At 44.1% G+C, this 26,217-nt stretch overlaps 1 long non-coding RNA gene across 1 annotated transcript in view; it reads left to right on the forward strand.

The window, feature by feature from the left end:
* LOC309529761 overlaps window positions 1-8,004 on the forward strand; it is a 36,042-nt gene extending 28,038 nt beyond the window's left edge. Inside the window, exons 2-3 of the long non-coding RNA XR_014218426.1 lie at window positions 5,330-5,397; window positions 6,672-8,004. This is a non-coding gene — a long non-coding RNA (uncharacterized lncRNA). The remainder of the gene's footprint in view (window positions 1-5,329; window positions 5,398-6,671) is intronic.
* Window positions 8,005-26,217: the final 18,213 nt, after the last annotated feature.

The following is a 26,217-nucleotide window of genomic DNA, read 5'->3' on the forward strand; positions in this document are numbered from 1 at the left end:
GCAGGGCTAGCCGAGCAGAAGCGATTCCTCCCTTGCCAACTGGGGGTCAGCGGGTTAAGGCACGGCTTCCCACGTGCACGTCTGGAGCAAAGAACCCGGGAAGGCAAGGGGGGCGTAGACCCTCCAGGGAAAACCAGAGGGGTCCCGTTGTCGCGGAAGCGGCCTCAGGTGGGGATGCGCGCTGGGTAAGACTTGGGCAGCTAGGTTCCCGTCCACTGACCCTGGCGCGATTCCTTCCACTCGGTCTGCAGCCGGATCCTATCCACAGTCATTTCGGAATTAAGCCCAACTGCGTTCAAGGGGACTTAACCTCCAAGTGTTTCTCTAACTTGGGTCCCCAGCTGTTGGACTACAACTCCCATCAGCCTGACCACTGGTCCTGCTTGCTAGGGATGATGGGAGTTGTAGTCCAACAACAGCTGGGGACCCAAGTTTGAGGTGTTGTGAGACTAACCTCCCATAATCGCTGACCAATTGGCCATGCTTGCTGAGGCTGGTGGGAACCGGAGCACAACAACATCCCCGGCATGTGGGATGGAATCAGAGGGCCTGATTGCCAGGTCAACGTCTGTTAGAAAGGGTTGGGAAGAACTGCAGACGACCTTCGGTGCGACTGCAACAGAAACCTTGCACTGCCTGGCTGAACCCCGATGATGCTGGAGTATTGTTATTATTATTTATTAAATTTATATACCACCCTATATATACCCAGCGGTTCACAAGATAAAATTAAAATATAAAAACACAAAACACATAATCAAAATATAAACAGAAACAGCTGAATAATCCCCCAATGCATAAAAACAATTTTAAAAATTAAAAAACACAATTAAAAAGCAGTTACTTTATGAATTATTGTGATTATAAAATTTGAAAATATTTTTTTTAAAAAATAAAAGAACGCTACAGCAATCCTTTTGTAGTCTATCAAGCCCTGCCCTAGGCCTGGTGGAGAGAGACAGGAGCAGGACCCTCAAACTCTCAGCAGAAGCAGACTACAAGTGTCTACACATGACACCTTTAAAGCACAGTGGAGTCTTAGTTTTCCACTCAAAGAATCCGGGGCATCGTACTTTGCTAAGGGCTGCTGGGAATTACAACTCTGTAAGGAGTAAACGACAGCACCCATAATTCTTTGAGGGGAAGAATGTGCTTCAAACAGGCCTGCAAAAGCATTGTGTGTTTGTAACATTTTAATTGGCTGCTTTGTTTTTTCCTTATTTGGTTTATCTATAAATTATTTTTCTTTTTTAAACAGAGTTTCCAGAATCTCTCTTTTTTCCTCCTCCCTCATTTTTTTTTTTTAATATGCATTTTGTTGTATAAAAAAGCCTCTCATCACCACCTTACTGGCGTCCCCTACTGTCTGGAGCTCTGTTCCTTGATTTACATTTAATTCAAAATAATCTTTCAGTATTTTCTCTGCTTTTTGTAATATGTTTTGATTATCTAATAGATCTTCATTCAACCTCCATCTGAAAGTGGAGCTTTTTTCTTTTTGCATTTCTAAAATGAATGAAATATGATCCGATAATGTTCTTGGCAAAATCAGTGATTTTAAAAATTCCTATTTCCAATTCTTTAGAGACCCATATCACATTTATTCTTGCAGTACTTTGCAACTCTGTAAGGAGTAAACTACAGTGCCCATAATTCTTTGAGATGAAGAATGCATTTCTGCTGGTGTAGGTTAAAGCCCATTCAAAGCACATTCTCCATTGCCCCCAAAAAGAATTCTGGGCACTCCAAGCCACATTCAAAGCACATGCATTTCCCCCAAAGAATCCTTGGAGTTGTGGTTTGTTAAGGTTGCTGGGAATTGTAGCTCTGTAATGGGGGGAACTGCAGTTCCCAGGATTTAAATGTGGGCTTTAAATGCACATTGGATGTGGTTTAAAGGCGTGGTGTGGATCTGCCCTAAGTTGTTTGATTGTTTGTTTGTTTGTTGTTGTCGTTTAGTCGTGTCCGACTCTTCGTGACCCCATGGACCAGAGTACGCCAGGCACTCCTGTCTTCCACTGCCTCCCACAGTTTGGTCCAACTCATGCTGGTAGCTTTGAGAACACTGTCCAACCATCTCATCCTCTGTCGTCCCCTTCTCCTTGTGCCCTCAATCTTTCCCAGCATCAGGGTCTTTTCCAGGGAGTCTCCTCTTCTCATGAGGTGGCCAAAGTATTGGAGCCTCAGCTTCAGGATCTGTACTCCAATGCCCTGCTTTGATAACACCTTTGTTCAGAAGCTGGAATTAGGAGACATGGAGCCTCTGGGTTAGGCGGTTGTTCTTCCATTGGAGTGGATATTCTCAGTGGCGTAGTGTGGGGGGTGCAGGGGGGGGCCCGGCTGCACCGGGCGCAACATCTGGGGGTTAGGGTTAGGGGGCGCAAATCCACGGGTTAGGGGGTGCAAATTACTTGCCTTGCCCCGGGTGCTGACAACCCACGCTACACCACTGGATATTCTCCACTCCCACCCACTGAAAAAGGCAGACTGCATAGCTTCCTAGTGCTGAGAGTATTTCAGGGGGTTGGTCTATATGACCCTTGGGGTCCCCTTTCAACTCTATGGTTCTATGGATGACCCCTTACTGGGCGAATGACCTGTCAGAGGGCTGACAGGATACTTCGTAGGCGGAGGTTACAGAGGTGGATCACAACCACCACCACCTTGCAGTGGATCCCTTTCCCATAGGGATCCAGATAGGGTCCAAGATGCAAATTACACCAGATTCACTGAAAAGGTAACCTGGGGCTGAGATGAGAGTGGCTGCTCTTGTTTCTGTGAACAGTTCTATGGTACGCAGAAATCCCACAGGCCATTGCGTTTCTGCACATCCAAGCTGGGAAAGGCTTTGTCTGTTGAACGTCTGTCTGTTGTCAGCTTTCGAAAGCATAGGAGATAAGGGAGACTGTAGGCCATATATATATTGCTGGGCAATCAACCCAAGTTGCAAAGGGTTTCACTAAACGGTTTTTTGTGATAGTCCTGGCTTTAAAGCGCATTCAGCGTGCATCCCTGCTCCCCAAAGAATCCTGGGAACTGTAGTTCGCGCTGGGAATCTTAGCTTGTGAAGAGTGAACTACAGGATGAGTGTGCGCTTTAAAGGTACGGTCTGTAAAGCGCATCTAAGACCCCAAACAGCTTCCACCTGCTCCTTCCCTCCAGCTCAACAGAAGATGGAAGAATGAAAAAGATGGACCTCTGGGTCAAAAGGGGCCGGTGGCATGAATCCCAAGCCCCCAGCTTTAGAAATTAACCATTGCCCCCACCCGCACCGCCCGCCCAATTGCGCTTTTCAGTCCAGATGATCGGGGAGTGGCGAGGACGTGCGTAACCCCATCGGGGCATCTAAGAACAGGATCTAAGACCAGGAGGAGCCCAGTCTTGGCTGGCGTCCAAGCAGCGAGCCCTACGCCCGACGGAGGCAGTGGGAAGCCCTCCCAGGTCCACGGGGAGGCCGTCGGTTCACCAGGGGGTTAGGCGCCTCCTCCTTCCTCCCCGACCTCCTTTGTGTGCTCCCTTTGGGGACCCTGCTTCCTTCCTCCCGGAGGACGTGCCCGGCTCTCTTCCCCTCCCCAGCGCTCCCCGCCCTTCTCACGCCAGCGCGGCCTTGTTTGTTTTTCCAGTTTCCCCCCCGACGGCCCAAAAGGAGAAAACAAGCGCGGTGGTGGCGTCACCGGCCGGCCACCTCCTCCTGCTGCCCTCGGCCCGCTCTGCGAGGGCAGCGAAAGAGAGAGAGCGCCGTCCAGGGATTGTTTGGGGAGGATGGAGGCCACGCTGCCCGCCCAAGTTCATCTAAAAGTAGACGGGCTCGACCTTTGAAGAGGGGGCAAAATAACAAGCAGAGTTCATGACCAACCCAGGCGGTCATCTCTCACGTCTCCTCCCGGGTCTTGGGTCCTTCTCTGGCTTTCTTTAGATCGGCGGTGCTAAGATGAATTGTTTGGCTCAACCTCCAACTCACCCCCCCTCCTGTTCTTAGATGCCACCCCCCCCCCCCCACGGAAAGGGACGCCGGCAGCTGGAAAGGACAGCTCAAGAGTTCAGTACGTCAATCTTCAGGAGATCAAACGCCAGAGGCAAGACGGGCCACTCGCTAGCAAATCTCCCTCCCTCCCTCACCCACCCCCCACACCAGCAGGGGTGCCAACTTGAATAAAATAGTGGAGGGGGGGCTGGTAAGCCCTGCACAATTGATCACATGGTACGGTGCATGCACACCATTTGAATGGCAATGCCCATCAACTTTTTTGGGAAGTGGCCCCTTCCAATATTTTATCGGGGGAAATCTAAGCCCCCTTGGACCCTAGGAGTTGGCTCCTAGGGCTGCCAGCCAGGGTGACTATGCTCTCCCTCTGCTGTCCATGGCATCATTTACTCATTCATTCATTCATTTTGTTTCATTTCTATCCCCACTCTTCTTTGTTTTTAAGCAGAGGTCGAATGGCCATCTGTCATGTATAATCTAGCTGAGATGCCTGCATTGCAGGGGGTTGGACTAGATGACCCACAGAGTCCTCTAGTCCAGCTCTTAAGTTTCTACGATTCCGTCAGGAGCTCAAGCTGCTTATCTGGCTCTCCCTACTTTATGCTATCAACCACCCTGTGAAGCAGGTTAGGCTGATAAACTGTAATTGGCCCAAAGTCACCCAGTGAGATTCATGTCTGAGTGGGGACTAGAAACTGCCCCCCTCCAGCCCCCCTCCCACATCTTGGGCCAACACTCTAACCATCACAAGACACTGGCTTTCAGTGGGTCCCTGAATCACAAGTAGGGACAGCACTGTTGTGCTCAAGTCCTGCTTTGGGGCATCTGGTCTGGTTGGCCAATGTGAGAACAGGATTCTGGACAAGAGGTGCCATTGGACTGATCCAGCAGGACCATTTCGTTCCTCTGTTCTTCATTCCTTCCTTTCTGACACAAGAAAAATAATACTTATCTCCACCCCATTCAGACACGTCCTACCATCACCTAGGAGGCAGTCCAGGCCTGAAATAGATTTGCCAGTTACAAAAATAAGAACAGTTTTAATTTCATTTCTTCTTTTTTGAAAGGGGGGATATATTCCCAGAAACAACAAACAGATAGTCCTGCCAATTCCAGGGCTGCTACCATGTTCATATTCTCTCTTTATAGCAGCTCCTCTCCACACCCAAAGGATGTTTACCCAGGAATAAATCCCACTGAGTTCACATTGTAAATGTGGAAGTCTATACAAACTCCCGCAGAAGCAAAGCCTTGTTGGAGACAATGTGACTTCTGAATAAAGGTGTTTAGGGTTGTCGTGCACAAGGCTATATTATATTGTTATTTTATTTCTTCATCTTTCAGGAAGGTGGAACTGGAGTTGTCGTTTTAACATTGCAGCATGGCAAATACTTTTCGTCAACAACCTTTAGGTATCTTTTTGATGTATTTTGAATTTTGCATTGTGAGCTGATTTGAGGTGTTTTATGCCGTAAGTGAGGGACGTGGGTGGTGCTGTGGGTTAAAACACAGAGCCTAGGACTTGCCGATCAGAAGGTCAGCAGTTTGAATCCCCACGACGGGGTGAGCTCCCATTACCGGGCCCTGCTCCTGCCAACCTAGCAGTTCGAAAGCACGTCAAAGTGCAAGTAGATAAATAGGTACCGCTCTGCTGGGAAGGTAAACTGCTTTTCTGTGTGCTGCTCTGCTTCGCCAGAAACGGCTTAGTCATGCTGGCCACATGGTCCGGAAGCTGTACGCCAGCTCCCTCGGCTAATAAAGTGAGATGAGCGCTGCAACCCCAGAGTTGGTCACGACTGGACCTAATGGTCAGGGGTCCCTTTACCTTTACGCCATAAGTGACAAATAAATGCAGAAAATAATAAATATTATTTAGGCTTTCTTTAAATAAGAAGCATATTAAAAGGATGGCTCTTTGGGGGCAGGGAAAGATAATACTATTTCTTTTTCACCATTCAAAATCCCTTCCTCTTCATTGACTGTAGGAACTGAGATCTGTCTCCCCAGCCCTTAGTCCCACTTTACACATACCTCTTTGGGGTTTGGTGATGGTCAAGCTTCATTCCATGTGCTTCTGGTATGTCCTTGCCCTTAATCCATGGAGATAATAATTTCTAAATGATTCAAGTTTCATCAAGTTTGAGGGCTGGGAAGCAACTGAACCTCTCCTGCCTAGACATTTAGAGGCAGATAGGACCACTTGCCTTTCCTCCATGGAAACTTCAGATTGCAACTGCTGGTGTTGTTGCCCTCAGGTCTTCTTTGCAAGCTTCCCCAAAACATCTGATTTACTATGAACAGGAAGCTGAACTAGATGGGCCTTTGGCCTGATCCAGCTTGCCGGGTAACATCTTTATTCATTTTTAGGTACCAGGCAAAAACTCACCTCCCTCAGGCTTTTGGCCCTTAATCTGAAGAGTTTCAAGTCCTTGTGGCCTTTTTCAGTAGATCAGGTCCTGTAGGAGCCGCCTTTTATATGTATAGATGTGATTTTAAAGGGCTTTGTCTGTTTCTTGTAATTGGTTTTGTGTTTATACTGTGTTGTAAGTGATTTTGGGTCACTTTTGTGAGTCATGCAAAATGCTGCTGCTGCTGATAGCAATAAGAATAACAAAAATACACTGTACACTTGTAATTATGTACTTTTTATCTTTCAATAATGATAACAACAAAAACAATGGCATAGAGTAGTTTTCTGGAGTTCAGATTCCTCCCCCAAATCTAATTACTGCCAGCAGAGAAGTGTCCATATTTGGACATGGAAAAACACACACAACCTAAAGAAATGAACCAGCCTCAAAGGTAACCTAATCCAATCCCTTGTTGACGCAGAATATCTAGTGCTATAGTATCTGGATAGGTCTGTTGCACCATTTGAACAGCTCACAATGTCAGGAATTTCTCCTTATTGCTTAGGCTAAAACCCTTTTCCTTGTCATTTGAACCCATTGGTTTGGTGTCCTACCCTCGAGAGCAACAGAGAACAAATATGCACTATCATCTATGAGGCAGCATTTCAAACATTTGAAGATGGCGGTCATGTCACCTCTTAGTTGTCTCTTCCCCAGGTTGATCATTTCCAGTATATTCAACCTTTATTCAGAGGACTTGGTTTTCAGGCACTTCACCATCTTTTGCTCTCTGCATAGCCAGGCTGGGTCAGGTAAGGTTATCTAATCAGCTTCATAATTAGGTGGGCCCCTGAAGCCCAGATTTCCAGTCCAGACCCAACACTAGCCATTATACCACACAGGGCATGTCCTTAGTATCAGACGCTGCTGTAACAAGTGGATGGAGATGTCCCTGTAGGCCACGCTGGATCTGCAAGCACTGATATATTCTGTTGTATCCTACTAAGTGTTGGGATTCAACTCAGCTTGCACTGCAAATGGGAAGGGTATCTAGACCTTCAACCTTCCTAGAGTGTCATTTTTGTGCTGATGTGTTAGAATGATACTCTAAGGTTGCTGACCTCATTTCCTGCTTCCTGCTGCTTCATCCTCATCTTGGAAGAGGAGACATCTTTTTGGGGAATCTCATGCTTCTGACAAAGTGCAAGCATGGCTCTTTGTATCTCCACCTCAGGAACTTTCCTATCAAGTATGTATTTCCTTTAATAAACTTAGCTCTCTTATTTTTACTACGCTCCGAGCCTCAGTGTGATTATCTGAAGGATAAAGTGTGCTCCTCCACCACATATTCTCTGTTCCATTAAGCTTCCAAGTTAACTCCAAACACCACCACCAAGTCCTGCACAGAGTAGACCCATTGGAATTAATGGGCCTAAGTTCATCGTGTCCACTGATTCCAATGGGTCCATTATGAGCAACACTAACATTGGATACAACCCAGTGTGAGCTGTGAATCAGAAAACTTAGGTTTGAAACCCTTTGTGCATTTATCTGGGGGTAAGCCCCATTAAACAGGGACGCGGGTGGCACTGTGGGTTAAACCACAGAGCCTAGGATTGCTGATCAGATGGTCGGTGGTTCGAATCCCCGTGATGGGGTGAGCTGTCGTTGCTCTGTCCCAGCTCCTGCTAACCTAGCAGTTCGAAAGCACGTCAAAGTACAAGTAGATAGAAGTAGATGGTGGGAAGGTAAATGGCGTTTCCGTGCGCTGCTCTGGTTTGCCAGAAGCGGCTTAGTCATGCTGGCCACATGTCCTGGAAGCTGTACGCCGGCTCCCTCGGCCAATAAAGCAAGATGAGCGCCGCAACCCCAGAGTCGGTCACAACTGGACCTAATGGTCAGGGGTCCCTTTACCTTTACCTTTAAGCCCCATTGAACACAGTGGGACTTCATCATCATCCTACCCAACCAACTGCAATAAGGGAATGAGGATTTTGCCCTCTAATTACAAGGAGGATGTTAGAATGTCTGAGATACATGCAACACCTCGAATACCTTGATGTGCCAGATAAACAGCAAGTGCAATAGTTTTCAGAGGAGGTAGTGCTGCTGATATCCCACATTGCCTTTTTGGAGAGGTACAAATACATGCATTATCCACAGCCCAATTAAGCAAAAGTACTTGGATTAAAGAAGATTAGTATACCCTGATCCCAGGCAGCTTGTTAACTTAGTTGATCCCTTAGGGTTTTCCCAACTTACCTTACGCAATTTTATACAGGTTTTCGGCTGGGAAAAACTCCTGCCACAGCAAAACAGGAGTCTGTATGGCACTTTCCCCTCCTTCTTGCTCCAGATGTCATGTGGCTCCACACACTGCAGGAAGCGGAGCGGTACAAAGGAACGACTTGATGGCCCTACTATTTGACAGAGTAAGACAACTGCCTATGTACCCGCTAACCTTGTCTGCTGGCCTCAGGTAGGGGGGAAGACATGGCCAGGCATGGTCTCCCTGCTTTCCACCCCACCAGTCCCAATAGGCCCCAGCCACCACCAACGCTACCTCATTACCTACTGCCAAGTCAGCCACCTTCTGTGCATGGAATTGGGAGAAGGGTAGCCATCTTGTCCTTTGCCTCAGGTGGCAAAATGCCTTGGCCACCTGCCACAAACCTCCCTTTTCATTATCTGATTGCAGCCGCATCTTAATTTCTGTTTTCTTCCCACATTGTTGGAACATATTTTCCTGTCAGCCAGATAACTCCCAAATAGCACACATCACCTGAGGAAAACACGTTAACAACCTCCATTAAGGCCAGCCTTGTTTTAGATCTTGACGTTTTCAACAGTTTTACATGTTACAAGACAGTCCTTTGGAAATGCCCAAGCTACACACACACACACACACACACACACACACACCATGAGCCCTAGAAATGCGCCTTTAGCCAATGCCTGCACAATATGTACTGGTTGTATCTGAGTTATTATTAACATTTCCCTCCCTTTGCACCTAATCCCTTATGCCTTTTATTATAATCCCACACATTACAGTTAATCTGTAATGATACTGCTTCAGAGGGACCTGTTGCTCACAGTGATGGTAATTTGTAACCTTGGTAACAATTTAAATAATGAATCTAACAATGATGTCTACCGTATTTCTACAGTAGGAGGAGCCTAAGAATTATTGCTTCTGTGAGAGAATGAATCTAAAGAAAACATCAAAGGCGGATTCAACATTCTGAGTAGCTAGAATTTCATCATTTTTATTGGTTTTCCCCCCAGGATTGACATTGGATTAATGTGTGTTTAGGTGATTGGCTGGCTTCCTTTGAGTAGATTAATATATCCAAGAATATATATATATATATAACCAACTATATATATACATGTGGGACGCGGGTGGCGCTGTGGGCTAAAGCCTCAACGCCTAGGGCTTGCCGATCGAAAGGTCGGCGGTTCGAATCCCCGCGGCGGGGTGCGCTCCCGCTGTTCGGTCCCAGCGCCTGCCCACCTAGCAGTTTCGAAAGCACCTCCGGGTGCAAGTAGATAAATAGGTACCGCTTACCAGCGGGAAGGTAAACGGCGTTCCGTGTGCGGCTCTGGCTCGCCAGAGCAGCGATGTCACGCTGGCCACGTGACCCGGAAGTGTCCCCGGACAGCGCTGGCCCCCGGCCAATAAATGTGAGATGGGCGCACAAACCCCACAGTCTGTCAAGACTGGCCCGTTCGGGCAGGGGTACCTTTACCTTTACCTTTATATATATACATATATCTATAAATTAAAATTTTAATATGTTACAAAAGTATTACTGTATATCTATAAAAGTTAGGGAACTACTATCTTTCTACTATCTTTCTCTCTATAAGTGTGTGTTATCTATCTATCCAAACATTTACTATTTATCTATTTCATAAAATCTATATACCACTTGATTGCAGAAAAAACTTTGAAGCAGTTTTGAAAAAAACGATAAAACAATAAATTCACCGCTAAAAAATTACAGCTATAATGTGAAACATACAGGAAGAGAAAACCACAATAGACTAAAACAAGTTAAAACCAGTATACCTTAAGGAGCGTCTCCACCCCCATCATTCCATCTGGACACTGAAGTCCAGTGCCGAGGGCCTTCTGGTGGTTCCCTCGCTGCGAGAAGCCAAGTTACAGGGAACCAGGCAGAGCGCCTTCTTGGTAGTGGCACCCGCCCTGTGGAACGCCCTCCCACCAGATGTCAAAGGGAACAATAACTACCAGACTTTTAGAAGACGTCTGAAGGCAGCCCTGTTTAGGGAAACTTTTAATGTTTAATAGACTACTGTATTTTAATATTCTGTTGGAAGCGAAACCCAGCCAGATGGGCGGGGTATATATTATTATTATTATTATTATTATTATTATTATTATTATTATTACTATTACTATTATTCTGAACATCTGTGTAGGCTGGGTAGGTATGCAAGTGGCTGATGTCCCTGCTGACTTCACTCAATAACCCCTCTACATCCTCACAATCCAACTCCTTCCCAAAGCCTCCTCCACTTACTCTGAGCTGGAGTCCCTTCCCTTTACTCCTTGTCCTTTACTCCTTCCCATTAACCTCCCGCCCCTTCCTCCTCGCCACAGTTCTGCAGCTTGCCCATACCACTGTATCACCCTCTCGTTCAACCTGCCCTGTTGCCACAAGCCCAGCTCACTTGCCAGCACGCCTGCGCCAGCCTCCCTCTCGTTCAACTCAACTGCTGCCATAAGACCAGCTTCACCCCACTTTGGAAGCCCAGCCCACCTTGGAAGAAGAAGAAGCGTTTGGATTTGATATCCCGCCTTTCACTCCCCTTCAGGAGTCTTAAAGCGGCTAACAATCTCCTTTCCCTTCCTCCCCCACAACAAACACTCTGTGAGGTGAGTCGGGCTGAGAGACTTCAGAGAAGTGTGACTAGCCCAAGGTCACCCAGCAGCTGCATGTGGAGGAGCGGAGACACGAACCCAGTTCACCAGATTACGAGTCTACCGCTCTTAACCACTACACCACACTGGCTCTCAGCTAACAGGAAGGTCACAAGCTAACAGGAAGTCAGTCAGGACAGTCACCACTGAACCCCATGAGATGTTCATCCATGTGTCCTTTTCCAGTTCTACCGCATTTCAGTGTGTCTTGTTCAGGATGACTTCTGAGTGGGTGGGACCCAGAGCTGATAGCACTGATAATTTTTATCAGGAAATATCCCATGGGAAAACCTGTCCCAGACTAGTCTTTAAGGTGCTGGTTTTGACCTTTAAAGCCCTACGTGGCCTAGGACCCACGTACCTACGGGACCACCACTCCTGGTATGCCCTGCGGAGGACCTTAAGGTCCACAAATGACAACACTTTGGAGGTTCCAGGTCGCAAGGTGGTTAGATTGGTCTCAACTAGGGCCAGGGCCTTTTCAGTACTGGCCCCGACTTGGTGGAACGCTCTGTCACAAGAGACCAGGGCCCTGCGGGACTTGACATCTTTCCGCAGGGCCCACAAGACAGAGCTGTTCCGCCTGGCCTTTGGTTTGGACTCAGTCTGACCCTTACATTTTCCCTGCCCTTACGGTTTTGATCCATGAGTTACTTTTAAAATGAGGCTGCATTTTAAATTGCATTTTAACCTGTATTATAAATTGTTTTCGCATTATGTTTTTATTGTAATTTTACTGGTGTTAGCCACCCTGAGCCCGGCTCTGGCCGGGGAGGGCGGGGTATAAATAAAATTTACTGTTGTTGTTGTTGTTGTTGTTGTTGTTGTTGTTGTTGTTGTATTTTGCTAGGAAATCACTACTTCTGGGATTACATACAGGGGCAGCCCATCTCATTTTGCCACCTGAGGCAAACCAGGGTGTTGCTGCCCCCATTGCTCCTTGCTCCCTCGAAGCCTTGTTCACGGGGTTGCCATGGCTATCTCATGCGATTTCATGAGAGTTCTGCGAGATATTGCTGGAAGTCGCCCCCCACCCAACCCCAGTTGGGTGGGGAGAGATATATGTAGAGAGATATATGTAATACCTCCACACGGCTTCATGAAAATATGTCTCTGCTTGTGGAGATAACTTTGGGAATCTACACCTGAGCATAAAAGGCACAGGAACAGTACAAAAACAGGCACATACTCCTGAACAACTCCCACGGAAGTACCTAATGCTGCTTACGCTTGTTCCTGTGAATGGAGTCATTGTTTATCTTTACAAAGCCTGTGCATTATTTTAATCAACGGTAATATTTGCAAACTCCCGAGAAGAATGCCATCAAGTTGCATGTTAGGGGAAATACTGGTAAATGCATTATTGTCCCAGGTTCCCTCCCAGAGAATATTTTACCTTTACTTGGGAAATATCCCAGGCTAAGTACTACTTAGAAACCCTGATGAATGGTGCTAACACCAAATCTACCATTAGCCCTTCTGCATGAGCTTTCTCCATTATTAAAGCTAACAAAAAATTGCTCACAAGCTGAAAGCCAAATTAAATGTAATTGCTTTTATTTATCTATTGCTTTTATATCATTAAAATATTTTTAGTTACATTTTATAAAATAGCATCCACTCTGATTATTACCTGCCATATCTGTTGAGCCACTTCCTGTGTATTCAGAACCACAACATTAGCGATTATGTGGGCTGTTAGAGGGGGAGAGGTGTATTTTCTATATTGTATCTGTCAAGATATGTTACATTCCCCATTAACAAAAACATTATTCCTGTTGAAGCAGCTATGAAGCGTATCTTTCATGAGCACTTTATTAATAATCAATAGTTGTCAAAAAATTAGATATACACAGATTTAAGATGCAAAGGAGTACAAGAAAAAAAATCCCAGGGAAACAGAACAGTTGAATTGAGGCAGAACTCTTGTCTTCCCCTCTTTTTTAAAAAATAAAACAAATTTATGAAATGAAAAACTGAGCTATTAAGTGTCTTTAAAGATGGCTTTGTTGGTTTAATTATACCGTAGTTATTTTATAAATATGTTTCAAAGGAAGTGTGCCATATTGAATGCCAATGAGGCCTAAAAAATGAAAACATGAAAAGGCAATGCATACAAAATTTTAGTCATTAGTATTCCCGTTTTTATTATTATTATTATTATTATTATTATTACAAACCAATGGATGCTATTAACAGACAAGAATGGCTGGTTAGCTAGCATTACAGTGTTTGGCCATTTAAATTAAAAATACACAGTATGGTTTTTGTTCTGCACCCTGTTCATAGGACACTTTATTCCTCTATTTGGAAAATGAAACATACACAATCACCTCCAACAAAGAGCACAGCTACCACTAGCCAAGGATCTGGGAACAATCTGCATACAGAGAGTTCTGATGTACAGGAGGACGTGCCTTGCTAATGTCAGTGAAGGGAGAGCCATTCATGCAAAGGCTGTATGCACCCTGCCATTGAAACATTGGTACCTCTGGTTGCAAATGGGATCCATTTTGGAGGCCCGTTCGCAACATGAAAAGAGCGCAACCTGCAGCGGCATGTCTGCGCACACACGGGTTGCGGTTCACCACTTCTGCGCATGGACATGATGTCATTTTGCGCCACTGTGCCTGTGCGAGCAGCGAAACCTGGAAGTAACCCTTTCTGGTACTTCCGGGTCACCGCGGGACATAACCTGAAAGAACGTAACATGAAGCGGACGTAATATGAGGTATGACTGTATAGCTAGGGAAACATGTTCTGCGCATGGCAGATCCCATACAGGTGGCAAATTGATGAATAATGGTGCATGCTCCCCTTGCTAGAAAATATAACAACAAGCCAAATGTTTTATTTATATAATTTGTATATCTTTGGTATGTATACTCATACCTTCGGCTGAGTCATGCATATTAAAAAACAGAAACCGAGCAAGCATAAAAATAAATGTTAACAAAGTACAGTGGTGCCTCGCAAGACGAAAAGAATCTGTTCTGTGATTCTCTTCGTCTAGCGGTTTTTTCGTCTTGCGAAGCAAGCCCATTGATGGATTAGCGGATTAGCGCTATTAGCGGCTTTTCGTGGCTTATCTGCTGATCGGCTCAGCTGATAAGCGGCTTAGCGGCTTAGAAAAAGGGGGGGGGAGGAAAAACCCCAGCAGGAACTCGCAAGACATTGTCATCTTGCGAAGCAAGCCCATAGGAAATTCGTTTTGCGAAGCACCTCCAAAACGGAAAACCCTTTCGTCTAGCGGGTTTTCCGTCTTGCGAGGCATTCGTCTTGCGGGGCACCACTGTACTTGGAAAGCTCAGTTGGTTAGAGCATGAGTGCTGATAATACCAAGGTTGCAGGTTCAATCCCCGTATGGGGCAGCTGCATATTCCTGCACTGCAGGGGGTTGGACTAGATGATCCTCAGGGTCCCTTCCGACTCTACAGTTCTATGATTATAAGTCTTGGCCAAATGGCGTGCTGGCACTTTGCCTGCTCCCCTCCCAGTGTCTACTTAGCCTCACGGCCAACTGAAGGCCGCAATTTGCTGCCTTAGAAGAATTAAATCCCACTCAGGTTTTGCAACATCGAATGACTGAGACCTGATTAGGATACTTTTTTCTTTAGTTTTGTGGAATCTTGTGCTCCACACTAGTTGATCTGGACTAAATACAACCCCCCAGATCCCCAGGTCCTATGCTAGAAAGGAGGAAATTGCTGATTTTTTTTTTTTAATGTAAGTTGTCCCTAAGGTCAGCCATATCTGAGGAATGGGAAGTGGCCAATGCAAACCACTTTTTAAAAGATAATCCAGAGCAGATTTTGAAAATTGCAAGGGTGGTTAGCCTAATGTCTGTTCCAGAAAAATTGATGGAAGGAAATATTAAACATAAAGTAAGGAAGCATGTGGAACCAAAGATCTTGCTGAAGCATAGCCAGATGACCACCACTGAACTCATCAACCAATAGCCATGCAGACAAAGATTTGTTCTTACAGAAGAGATGAAAGTGTGGAGGGTGTGGCCAGATAAAAATAAAAGCATAAGTATGTTACACCTCCAACCAGTAGATGGTGCTATACTATTTCCTTCCTGTTCATTTTTTCTGTACGCTGTCGACTTGTTCTGTTCCGAGATAATGTGTGTGCTGCTAGGGTGGCTTAACACAGTGATTTAATAAAGCTATTTCTTTGAGCAAGTAGGAATGAAATATAATGTTTTAACCCCACAATGCATTGCAAAGAGGTCTCCTATATTCTCTGATGCCACTTAAGGATATGGGGCAGGCAGGAGAGAGGTTCGAATGAAAAGCTTCATCTATCAAGTTTAACAACTTCTCTGGTGTAACTTCTGAGCACGCTCATTGCTTATTCATGTAGAAACGCGTCCGCCCAGCTTGCTCTGCTTGGTTTCCCTACTCCTCTTTGTTGGTTCATGAGGCTCTTATGGTAGCAGCAAATGGCTTCTCAAGTGACATTTGCTGACATTCAGGGGAGTGTATTTATCAGCTTTCTTCAGCTCACCTCTATACATGCAATCCATTTTATTTGTGTTCTTCATAGCAACCTCCTTTTTTCTATCCATGCCCTGAAAATGATAAATGGCGAGATGGCAAATTTCCCTAGCTACACTAAAATGTCACTGTGAAGGGGGGAAGGAAGACGGGGGGAAAAAACCCTTTAATGGACTAAGTGTAGCATTTCAGGTTGTAACTTGTCAAGACGCTGAGAAATTCTAGAGTTTCTCCTTAATCCACAGTTCTTTGGAACCACACTAGTGTAGGCAGAGAAGCTAATTACAAGTTACACCAGTCAGAGCTGGACAAGCAATAAACCAAGTGGAAAACATTTCACGGCAGCTAATTTTATATCTCAATCTCTGCATTCTCAACACTCTGCTACTCCATTCCCCAACAGAGCAAATGCCCAGTGTGTTTACCTGTGTTCTAATTATATGTGTGCATATAATTTATTGGATTCTTAATTACTTTGTTTCTAATTATCACCAAACCTTTCCTTTCTTGCTTTCTTTAATTACTGTTATTCTTTCGTCTCACTGTTGCGCCTAGAGGCCTCTGCGCAAAATTGGGCCCTTTCGTGAAATGCATCGAAAAGGCACAGTTGCCCTCAACAATGATCCTGTATTATGAATGGATTAAAGGAGGAAAGAAGACTATTATCTCTATCATACAAATCCTTCAAGCACCTTGTTTGCTGAAGAACAGTTCATTTCACTGCTGGGATGAACATTTTGAAAGTTATTGCTATTGATAATTCTGCATGCAGATCCACAGCTGGGTCAACCCAAATGTCACAAAAGTGTGTGCAAGCTTTCACATTCTCCAGAACTCTTTATCTAACTGTGTGCCAAGTTGTTTGCAGCCTGTAACTCTCTTACCTCACAGCATGCCTGCAAAAAAGTGATCAACGCTCCCCATTTTACAGCTGGAGAAAGAGAGTGTGAGATTTATTCAATGCCACCCAGTGATTCTTGAGTTGGGACGTGACCTTTTGTCTTCTACATGCAAGTTAAACATGTTAGCTATCAATCTACACTTTTAAGCTATTACAGTGGTACCTCAGGTTACATACGCTTCAGGGTACATACTTTGCTAACCTAGAAATAGTGCTTCAGGTTAAGAATTTTGCTTCAGGATGAGAACGGAAATCGGGCTCTGGCATCACAGCAGCAGCGGGAGGCCTCATTAGCTAAAGTGGTGCTTCAGGTTAAGAACAGTTTCAGGTTAAGTACGGACCTCTAGAACGAATTAAGTACTTAACCTGAGGTACCACTGTATTCTTCTTCTTCTTCTTCTTCTTCTTCTTCTTCTTCTTCTTCATTATTATTATTATTATTATTATTATTATTATTATTATTATTATTAGAATTTATATACCGCCCTACACCTGGAGGTCTCAGGGTGGTTCACAGAATAAAATCCATTAGCTTTTCTCGATGTAAACTTTGCATTTTCACCCACCTCGTACAACTGAAATCAAAGGGAGAGTCACAAAGGCATAAAAAAGATAAAGGTATCCCTGACAGTTAAGTCCGGTCATGATCGACTTTAGCCAAATTGTTCTCTTCCTACAATTGCAATCACAGATTAAAAATTATAACTTCATCATCGAGAGAATGATCATTATTCCTATAGTAAGTGTTGATTAACACCAAGCATGCTTAAACATGATTCCTAATTCCAATAAATTGTGCTGACTTTTCTGAACCGCTTCTGTTGCTTTTTGATATGGCATAGTTAAAGTTACTTATAAAGACCTTTGTTTATTTTAAATTTGTTCACTGTTGCTGGATCTATTTTATGAGGGAAAGGCATGATATGAAAACTCTAATAAATAAACTTTCTCCAATCTCAGCAGTAGAAATCATTCTTTCAATCCTAGAACAGCATACAACATCTCAGATTTACATTTTTTAAAAAACCAGCCTTGGGAACAAGTCCACAAAAACTGCTAGCTCCCAGTTCTTTTGACCAGCCTGTCGTTCTCCCAAACAATTCTGGAACCAATTTGTGACATGTCAAGAAACTGGAAAGCGGGGGGTGGGGGGCGGGGCAGAGAGAGACAAACAACTTTCCTCCAGGGTACATTTTGTCTGACTAATTGACTGGAGACAATTCTTACTTGCCACGGGTGAATATGCAAGTGGCTAGTTACAAACCTGCTTTAACCCAAAAGGGTTAACAGGAGAATTAGCTGCCTCATTCTTGATTAGTTGTAGTTTCCGGGTCACCTTCAAAGGTAGCCCCACACAGAGCGCATTGCAGTAGTCCAAGCGGGAGATAACTAGAGCATGCACCACTCTGGCGAGACAGTCCACGGGCAGGTAGGGTCTCAGCCTGTGTACCAGATGGAGCTGATAAACAGCTGCCCTGGACACAGAATTGACCTGTACCTCCATGGACAGCTGTGAGTCCAGAATGACTCCCAGGCTGCGCAATAAGAGGAAGCTGATCTGGTCCAGCTTGATGATATCAAAGGTTTCCAAGAATGTTTGTCTTAAGGCATTTACCAAAAAAGTAGCCTCACTAAAGCAGGGATGGGGAACTTAATGTGTCTCCAGGTATTGCTGCTGGACTACATATTCCTTGAAATCTTCACTATGTTTGGGTGACTTGAGGGCGATGGGAGCTGCAGCCCAGCAAAAGCTGGAGGGCCAAAAGATCCCCACTTTGGTCAAAGAGGCAAGAGACAAGAGCAGAATAACTGGTTTGAGGATTGCGGCTCCTAGTCTTGCCTGGGGATGTATAAAACTCATAGAATAAATTGCATAGTAAAAGAAAATTGTTTAAAGCAATGGATTTCAGATAGTTTCATTTTCATTCAGAGGCTACTAAGTCATTGGAGGCTACAGTCTCAAGATATTTATTCACGTTTCTTTCACTGACAGACACACTGCATCATGGGTCAAATATCTACTTGTTCTCACAATATGTGTTTTACCAATTGGTTGCCCTGCAACATAGTTTTCATAAAATTCCAAAGAGGGTGCTTGTGTGTGTGTGTGTGTGTGTGTGTGTGTGTGTGTGAAAGTTCATACGACTGGATCTGACCTTTCTTGAGAAAGCTGGAGAGTCTGGAAGAAAGGCATGTGGTATGAAAAATACTGCAGCATGTGGCAAATTTGTGAGGAAGGCTAAATAGCATAAGAATGAACTTGTCACAAAATGAAGTAATGCTCAGTTATGCAACCATTACATCTCTCCTCCCACCCCCTTTTTAAAAATGCAATTTTTCAAATTCACTGCAATAATTTTTATAGGGATTTCTATAGGGAATTCAATACTACTGGATCCCTCCTCAAAATGCTCTGAAATCTGAGTTTTTCAAATTTTAGTAGCAAGTCTAGGCCTGCTTAAGGGCAAAATAAAACATAACACTTTACTGTAAGATTGTGCAGAATATTAGCCCATTTTAATTTTCAGTTCACAAGTAGTAAATTCAGGGGGCGGACAGAAATATTTTCCAAAAAATTATCTGTGAGTATACACATGTTGTGGCCCCTTTTTTTACCATCATCAGCATTCTGAAAGACTGGTGATCACAAACTATTGGGGATTATATACTGAACAGGAAGACATTGGAACTTTGTGTAAGATATGGCTACATGGTGACATCACTAAGGGGAACTGAAGGCAGTTGAGAGCAAGGGCGATGATTCCTGGGCTGGACAATAAGTGATCATATTGTGAATGGGGTGACATTCAGCACAATGCCAGGTAGCTAATCAAATTGGCTTACATGGCAGCATCATGTATAGCGAATGAACTGAGTTATGAGCAAGAAAGGGGAATTTTAATGAACAACGGAATATTTCAATATTTGAATAAGAAGTGCCATAGCACTGTTGAAGAAAGGAGGCCTGTTCTGACAATGTGAAAAACTTATCAGGGGTGGGAAACCTCTGGATCACAGGTTGAACGTGGCCCTCCAGGCCTTTCTATCTGGCCTCCAGAACTCCTCTCAAGCAACAGCACTTTACCCACCCTAATCCTTCTGCTCCTTGAATGTTTTTGCCTGGCTGCAATGTGTCTTTGAAGTCTGGTAATGCTGCTTGGTTGCCTAAATGGAGATTTGAGTGGCTGAGTGTATGTTGAAGACAGCCTGCTGTAAAGATAAAATTCACATTTGTTGCTTTGTCCACAGTGACCTCCAGTGCTTCTGACATCTGGCATGTGGATCCTGGAAGGTTGACCAGAGGGAGTCTGAACTAGAAAAGTTTCCACAGCATGGTTTCAGTTCAGTTCTAATTTACACCAGCAATCAGCTCTACCCAGTGCTTTTTTTCTGGGGGTGCGCATACCCCTAAACATTTTGTGAATCTAAGTTTGGCCTCATTGAGGGGTAGTATCTCAATATGGGTAGCAAGATGAGAGTAGCCCTAAACATTTTTAAAGAAAAAAGCACTGGCTCTACCACATCTTCAAGTTCCTCCCCCCCCCACTTTTGCTATTTCACCTCAGAGAACTATTCCATACATTGCCAACGACATAGAAGAAAACAGATTTTGAAACATGTATGTTCATCTGAAAAAAAGAGAGAGAGAGAAGACACTAGGTACCATTTTGTACACAGACCACAATAAACACCCTAGAGACATACATAGTTCAAGGCATGGTTTTAAAGAGGCAGTTCTGCCTTTTCCTAATGCGTCTCTCCCCCCCCCCCCCTTTTACAAAAGCAAATCCTGGAGACGTCCATCTCACTCCTCTCACATGCTAAAATGTGCAAAAAGACTCCAGCTCTGAAGACAAGAAAAACAACTGTTTGGGATAAGATGATGGGTCTGTTCCCCCCCTGAGCCACTGCTTTTGCTGATGCTCTTGGAATGTGGAAAGGAAAAGCATGTAACATATGTACTGTTTTCCCTGCGGACTTTTAAAAAGCCGCTAGAGTCACTTTATTTGATTTCCCCATTAAGTGTCTGCCTATCGGACGCTTTGGCTGACTGGAAAGGTCAAAGAACCTCCATCCATCTTGGGTTGTCCCCTTTCTTCCTAGTACAGGGCTATTTACCAAAGCTTGTTCATAACTGAAATAGGATTAAAAACTCAAGGTTAAAAATTCATCAAGCTGGAAAGGAGCTTGGAGAAAATCTTAGAGCTGGAAACTCAAGCCCTGTGCAGAACTTTCAACCTTTGAACGCTCCCCTTTCAGAAGCTGGTGTTAGCCTAGCTACAGGGGGTATTATTTGGGCACTTTCCATAACTTCAGGCATTATCAGTCAGAATGAAGAACTGATTTTCCACAGCTGTCCTCTGTTGGTTTCCCTCTGAAATAGAAGGCAGAGAGGAGGAGCAATTTCAGGGTACCTCCACACTGCATGTATCTATGTATTTACTTACTTTTTTTAAAAAAAATCATTTATATACTGCAGTATCATTAAAATATATCACAGTGGTTCACAACAATATAAAAACATAAAGTCAGAAAATAAAATAAAATCAAGTTTAAAACAAGTTAAGAGCAAACAGAAATCAGAAACAAACCATTGTGGGGGGGTGCTATTAATTGACTGCTTGGGCCTGGCAGAATAGAAAAGTTTTCAGCAGGCATTTAAAAGTTGGCACAGAAGGTGCTGGCTGAATGATGCTCTGCGGGACTGGACCAATAACACTATAGGGTCAGTTCTGCCCAGCGTAATTCTGTGAGCAGGATTCAAGCACTTACCCAGGGCCGGATTTAGGTTTGATGAGGCCCTAGGCTACTGAAGGTAATGGGGCCCTTTATATGTCAACAACTAATTGATCCTGTTTTTTGTGTTGAATATATGCTATATGGTAATTTATGGACCTAAAGGTAAAGGGACCCCTGACCATTAGGTCCAGTCGTGGCCCGACTCTGGGGTTGCGAACCAGAGCAGTGCACGGAAACACCGTTTACTTTCCCGCTGGAAAGTATTTATCTACTTGCACTTTTGACGTGCTTTCGAACTGCTAGGTTGGCAGGAGCTCACTCTGTCATGGGGAATCGAACCGCCGACCTTCTGATCAGCAAGTCCTAGGCTCTGTGGTTTAACCCACAGCGCCACCCACGTCCCTGTACAAAACCTTACCCGTATCCTTTATAGTTAGCCGGTCTCAGCCTGCCTTGTCTTTGGCTCAGCAAAATTGCAGACAAGCAGGTGCCTTCCTACAAAACGCAAGACTTTCCAACCCCTAGAGCCAGACCCATTCACACCAGTACTACCCTACTTCCTTGACTAGGAGCTGTCTCTATGCCTTTTCTTCTGCCCATTCCCAATTGCCAACTTCACTCAGGATGTCAGGAGAAGGCAGCCACCATTTTGTATTTGTCAGAGGGGAAAGGAGAAGAGAGTCACCATTTCACGGGTTTTGTTTTTCACAAAGAAACCTAAGCAGAGTAGAGAATAGAATAGAATTTATTAATTTCAGTCACAGAGCAGTTCCAGCTTACATACAATAGTCATAAAACAGGATACGGATACATTTCAATTTGCAATTGGGTATAACGGGCAATACAGATATAGCTGCAGTTAAAAATATATAAGTTAAATCTTAATCACTAAAATATAACCTAAACTTGTCATTTAAGGCCTTAGTCATTATGGTAGCACAGCTTGTTCCCTAAGTTTTATGGCAGTCGCACAGAATTTAGCCACCCTTAACGTGATCTCTGGATCCCTGACAGAGTGGAAAGAATATTGTCTTCCGATCTCTTGTACTGGCTCTGACTAGGAGCTAAAGAAGAACAGGGAGGTGGCACTTGAGGGTAACTCAGTTGTTGAGCAGAATATATGCCTGAGGCAGGGAAAAGGCGGGATCTCCACCCACCTAACACTGACCCCACAATGTATCTGTGCACCTTGAGCAAGGCATTGATTCAACAAAGTTGCTGAGTGAGATCAATAATTCTTTTAGGTTATCTCACCCTCAAGAAAAACACACAGGTTGGTAAGTCCTTCAGTGTATTTGTAAGTGCAGCATTCAAGGTACTTACCCTAATTTATGTGTAGTACTTCTCATGATTCTCACGGCACATGTAACTTCAGCGTCTGGTGAGAGATCAACAACAACATTTCAAAAACCTGCACCCCTGTCTTTACCCAGTATAGAATAAGAACATATATGCAGATTTGCTAAGCGTACACAATCTCTTCAGATGGCACATTTTCTAGGGGCAAAATTTGGTTTGTCTTGAAACAAGTGAAATAAATAATAATAATATATTGGCAAGTAAATTAAGTTTAATAATAATAATAATAATAATAATAATAATAATAATGCAGAGTATTTACACCCCTGAAATTATGACTTTTACAAAACAGACTTTTCAAAACTGCACACTGCAACTGAAATGTGGATTGATTTCTCTGGGCACTTTTGCAATTGGTTATTTGTTAAATAGCTCTTTTAATCCCTTTCTAATACCAGCTACTGTCCTGAAAACACTTAGCCCAAAATTTTTTACCCTACCACCATATTTTTCTATTAGGGATCTGCCACAATAAACGTGAGATAAATCATAACAAATATCGGGTTTGCGAGAAATTCCAGAGCATCAAAACCCAAACTCAGGGAGACGTACACAGACTTCTTCCTATGTTATTTGTAATGAGAAACTGCAGTATAGCCTGGAGGCACGATGGGTCCCTGTGGTTATCCAGCGCCTCAAACACTCAGTCTGAATTAGGTGTACACATAAGCTTTCACGGGGAAAAAGAGCAAATGTATATACTGTGCTTAATGCAAGTGGCTAGTGAGATCTGTGGCATTGATTGAAAAGTAGTATTTTGCCTAAAGGCCTTTTATGAATGGAGGTTTCATATTGACTTCAAAGGGACTGGAGCATGTAGGGAAAGGGAAATGTTTGCAACATGCATCAGTTAACACTTTTTTATTTTTGTAGGCAACCCAGGAATGTGCTTTAAAAGCTGCAGGTTCACTTTTCCCTGCCCAAAACATGGAGAGAGGCAGAAATGAAATCGGCGAGAGATCACTCCCCCTGAAACAAAGAGGAAATATGATGATACTTTTATTTGGACCAACTACTGTTTAAAGTGCTGGGAGCAAGTTTGCAAAAACCATACCTTTTTTTCTTTTTTTAAAGGCCTGGGGAAAATAAATCAATTAGTGTTGCATTACTAGACTGATATTTACCTTGCTAGAGTGCCATATACGAAGTACATGGACGCAGTTTTCCAGAAACAGTCTCACCAGTGCAAAATAGAGTGGAACTGTTAATTTATTTTGATCTGGACACCATCTTTCAGTTAATGCAGCCTAATAGTTTGCTGTTACAATTTTGTTCTTATTTATTATTTCTTACATCATGGAATCCAAGATGGTGGGACATGTGGTTCCCAAGAGGTCTCCCATCCAGGCACTGACCAGACCCAGACCTGCTTAGCTTCTGCAAGGTTGGTAGCCAAGCCAGATCTCCCCTGACCCTAATTTGCGCTTCTCATTCTTGGTGCCAAAATACAGGTCTTTGCTTTTGTCTCTGTTGGATTTCATCCTGTTGGTTTTGGCTGAGCTTTCCGGCCAGTCAGGTTCATTTTTAATATTTATTCTGTCTCTTATGGTGTTCGCTACCCCTCTCAGTTTTGTGTCATCTGTAGATTTGACAAGCATCCCCTCTATTTCTCTACCCCACTCATGGATAAAGATGTTCAGCAGTCAGGGGCTCATGACGAAGCCTGTTGGAACTCCAGTTGAGACCTCCAACCATCCAAGGTTGACACAGAGCCATTAATGGGTATGGTTGTTCTATCAGCTGTGCATCCACGCAACAGTAACATCACTCAGCCTGCATTATTTATTTATGTATGAGCAGCCCTCTATCAGTGATGAACCGGGGTCAGCATAACACAATATGTGGATGGCCCAGTAGTGGACTATTATTGTTTCAATGCCATTTTGCAGAAGCCACTTGCAAATAAATAAATAAATAACCCCTACCAGTCTTGAAGGGTTCCTAAATTTCTGGTAAGTGCCATGCCAGATTTATGTATATGTTAAACAAGCTATAGCTTAGGGCCCCACTCTCTTGGGAGGCCCCCCCAAAAAATTAAAGGGAAAAAACCTGGATGTACATTTCCCAAATATAAGATAAAAAACAAATAAAATAAAACCTACATACAGCAACAGTGTTTTGTGTTGTGTAGGCTCCTATGATGTAAGTAATGGGCCCCACCTGCTAGCCTGCTCCCTAAATTATCACTGGTTTGCTCCTTTCCATATACAGGGTGCCTACATTCTGCATGGACTGGTTGCATGGCAACATGTACAAATAGATACCTATTAGGTCCATAAATGGGACATGGGTGGCGATGTGGGTTAAACCACAGAGCCTAAGACTTGCTGGTCAGAATGTCGGCGGTTCGAATACCTGCGACGGGGTGAGCTCCCGTTGCTTAGTCCCTGCTCCTGCCAACTTAGCAGTTCGAAAGCACGTCAAAGTGCAAGTAGATAAATAGGTACCACTCTGGCAGGAAGGTAAACGGTGTTTCCGTGCACTGCTCTGGTTCGCCAGAAGCGGCTTAGTCATGCTGGCCACATGACCCAGAAGCTGTATGCCGGCTCCCTTGGCCAATAAAGCAAGATGAGCACTGCAACCCCAGAGTCGGCCACGACTGGACCTAATGGTCAGGGGTCCCTTTACCTTTACCTAAGGTTTTGTACAAGGTTTTGGGGGGCCCTGAAGTGTGGGGGCCCCAGCCAGTTACCCAATTTATCCCTCATAAAGTCACCACTGCATTCATTCAGGCTGGGGACCAGAAGCAAGGTTTCAGGGAGGAGACTGAGCGCCTGCTAACCATCACTAGATCTGAACGACTCTTTGTCCAACTGAAGGAGATTGTAATGCTTCAACTGAATCCTGGACAGCTCGTCACCTTAAATCACGCCCTTAAGAGTCATCTGTAGGTCATGTGGAACACAGTATCACTTTTGAAACAGGAATGTAACTTCTAAAAATTACACATTAGGAAGGTATACAGGTTACCGGTGCCTCAGGACATTCTAAGTCACACGTCAACAAGTTATAAAGTTATCTTTGGATAGTCATCAGACCAATATGTCTTATACAACTGAGTGAGTTTTATGCCCTTCCAAATGCATCAGTTATCTTCCAACAGCAATGAAGTGGCAAAGCAGAATTGAACAACCCCCCCCCCCAAAAAAAATTGTGGCTATTTTTATTCACAGAAATTTCACCTGTAAATTCTTCTGTGAGATCCAAGGGATATTTTGACAGAGCTTTGCTCAATCTTTGAAGTAAGTTTATCTCTTTCTTCAGGGATCAGTGGCAATTGTTTCCCAGGCGTCAGATTTGATGCTTTCTAATATTTTCTTTTCTTTTTTAAAAGTACAAGATATAACTGGAAAATCTACTCCACATAACTATTAATTTGAGGGTGGCCACAAGGCTTTAAAAATGAAGTTTTATAGCAAGGCTATGGA

The sequence above is a fragment of the Podarcis vaucheri genome (assembly GCF_965113315.1).
Source record: "Podarcis vaucheri genome assembly, chromosome: 3".
Taxonomy (NCBI): domain Eukaryota; kingdom Metazoa; phylum Chordata; class Lepidosauria; order Squamata; family Lacertidae; genus Podarcis; species Podarcis vaucheri.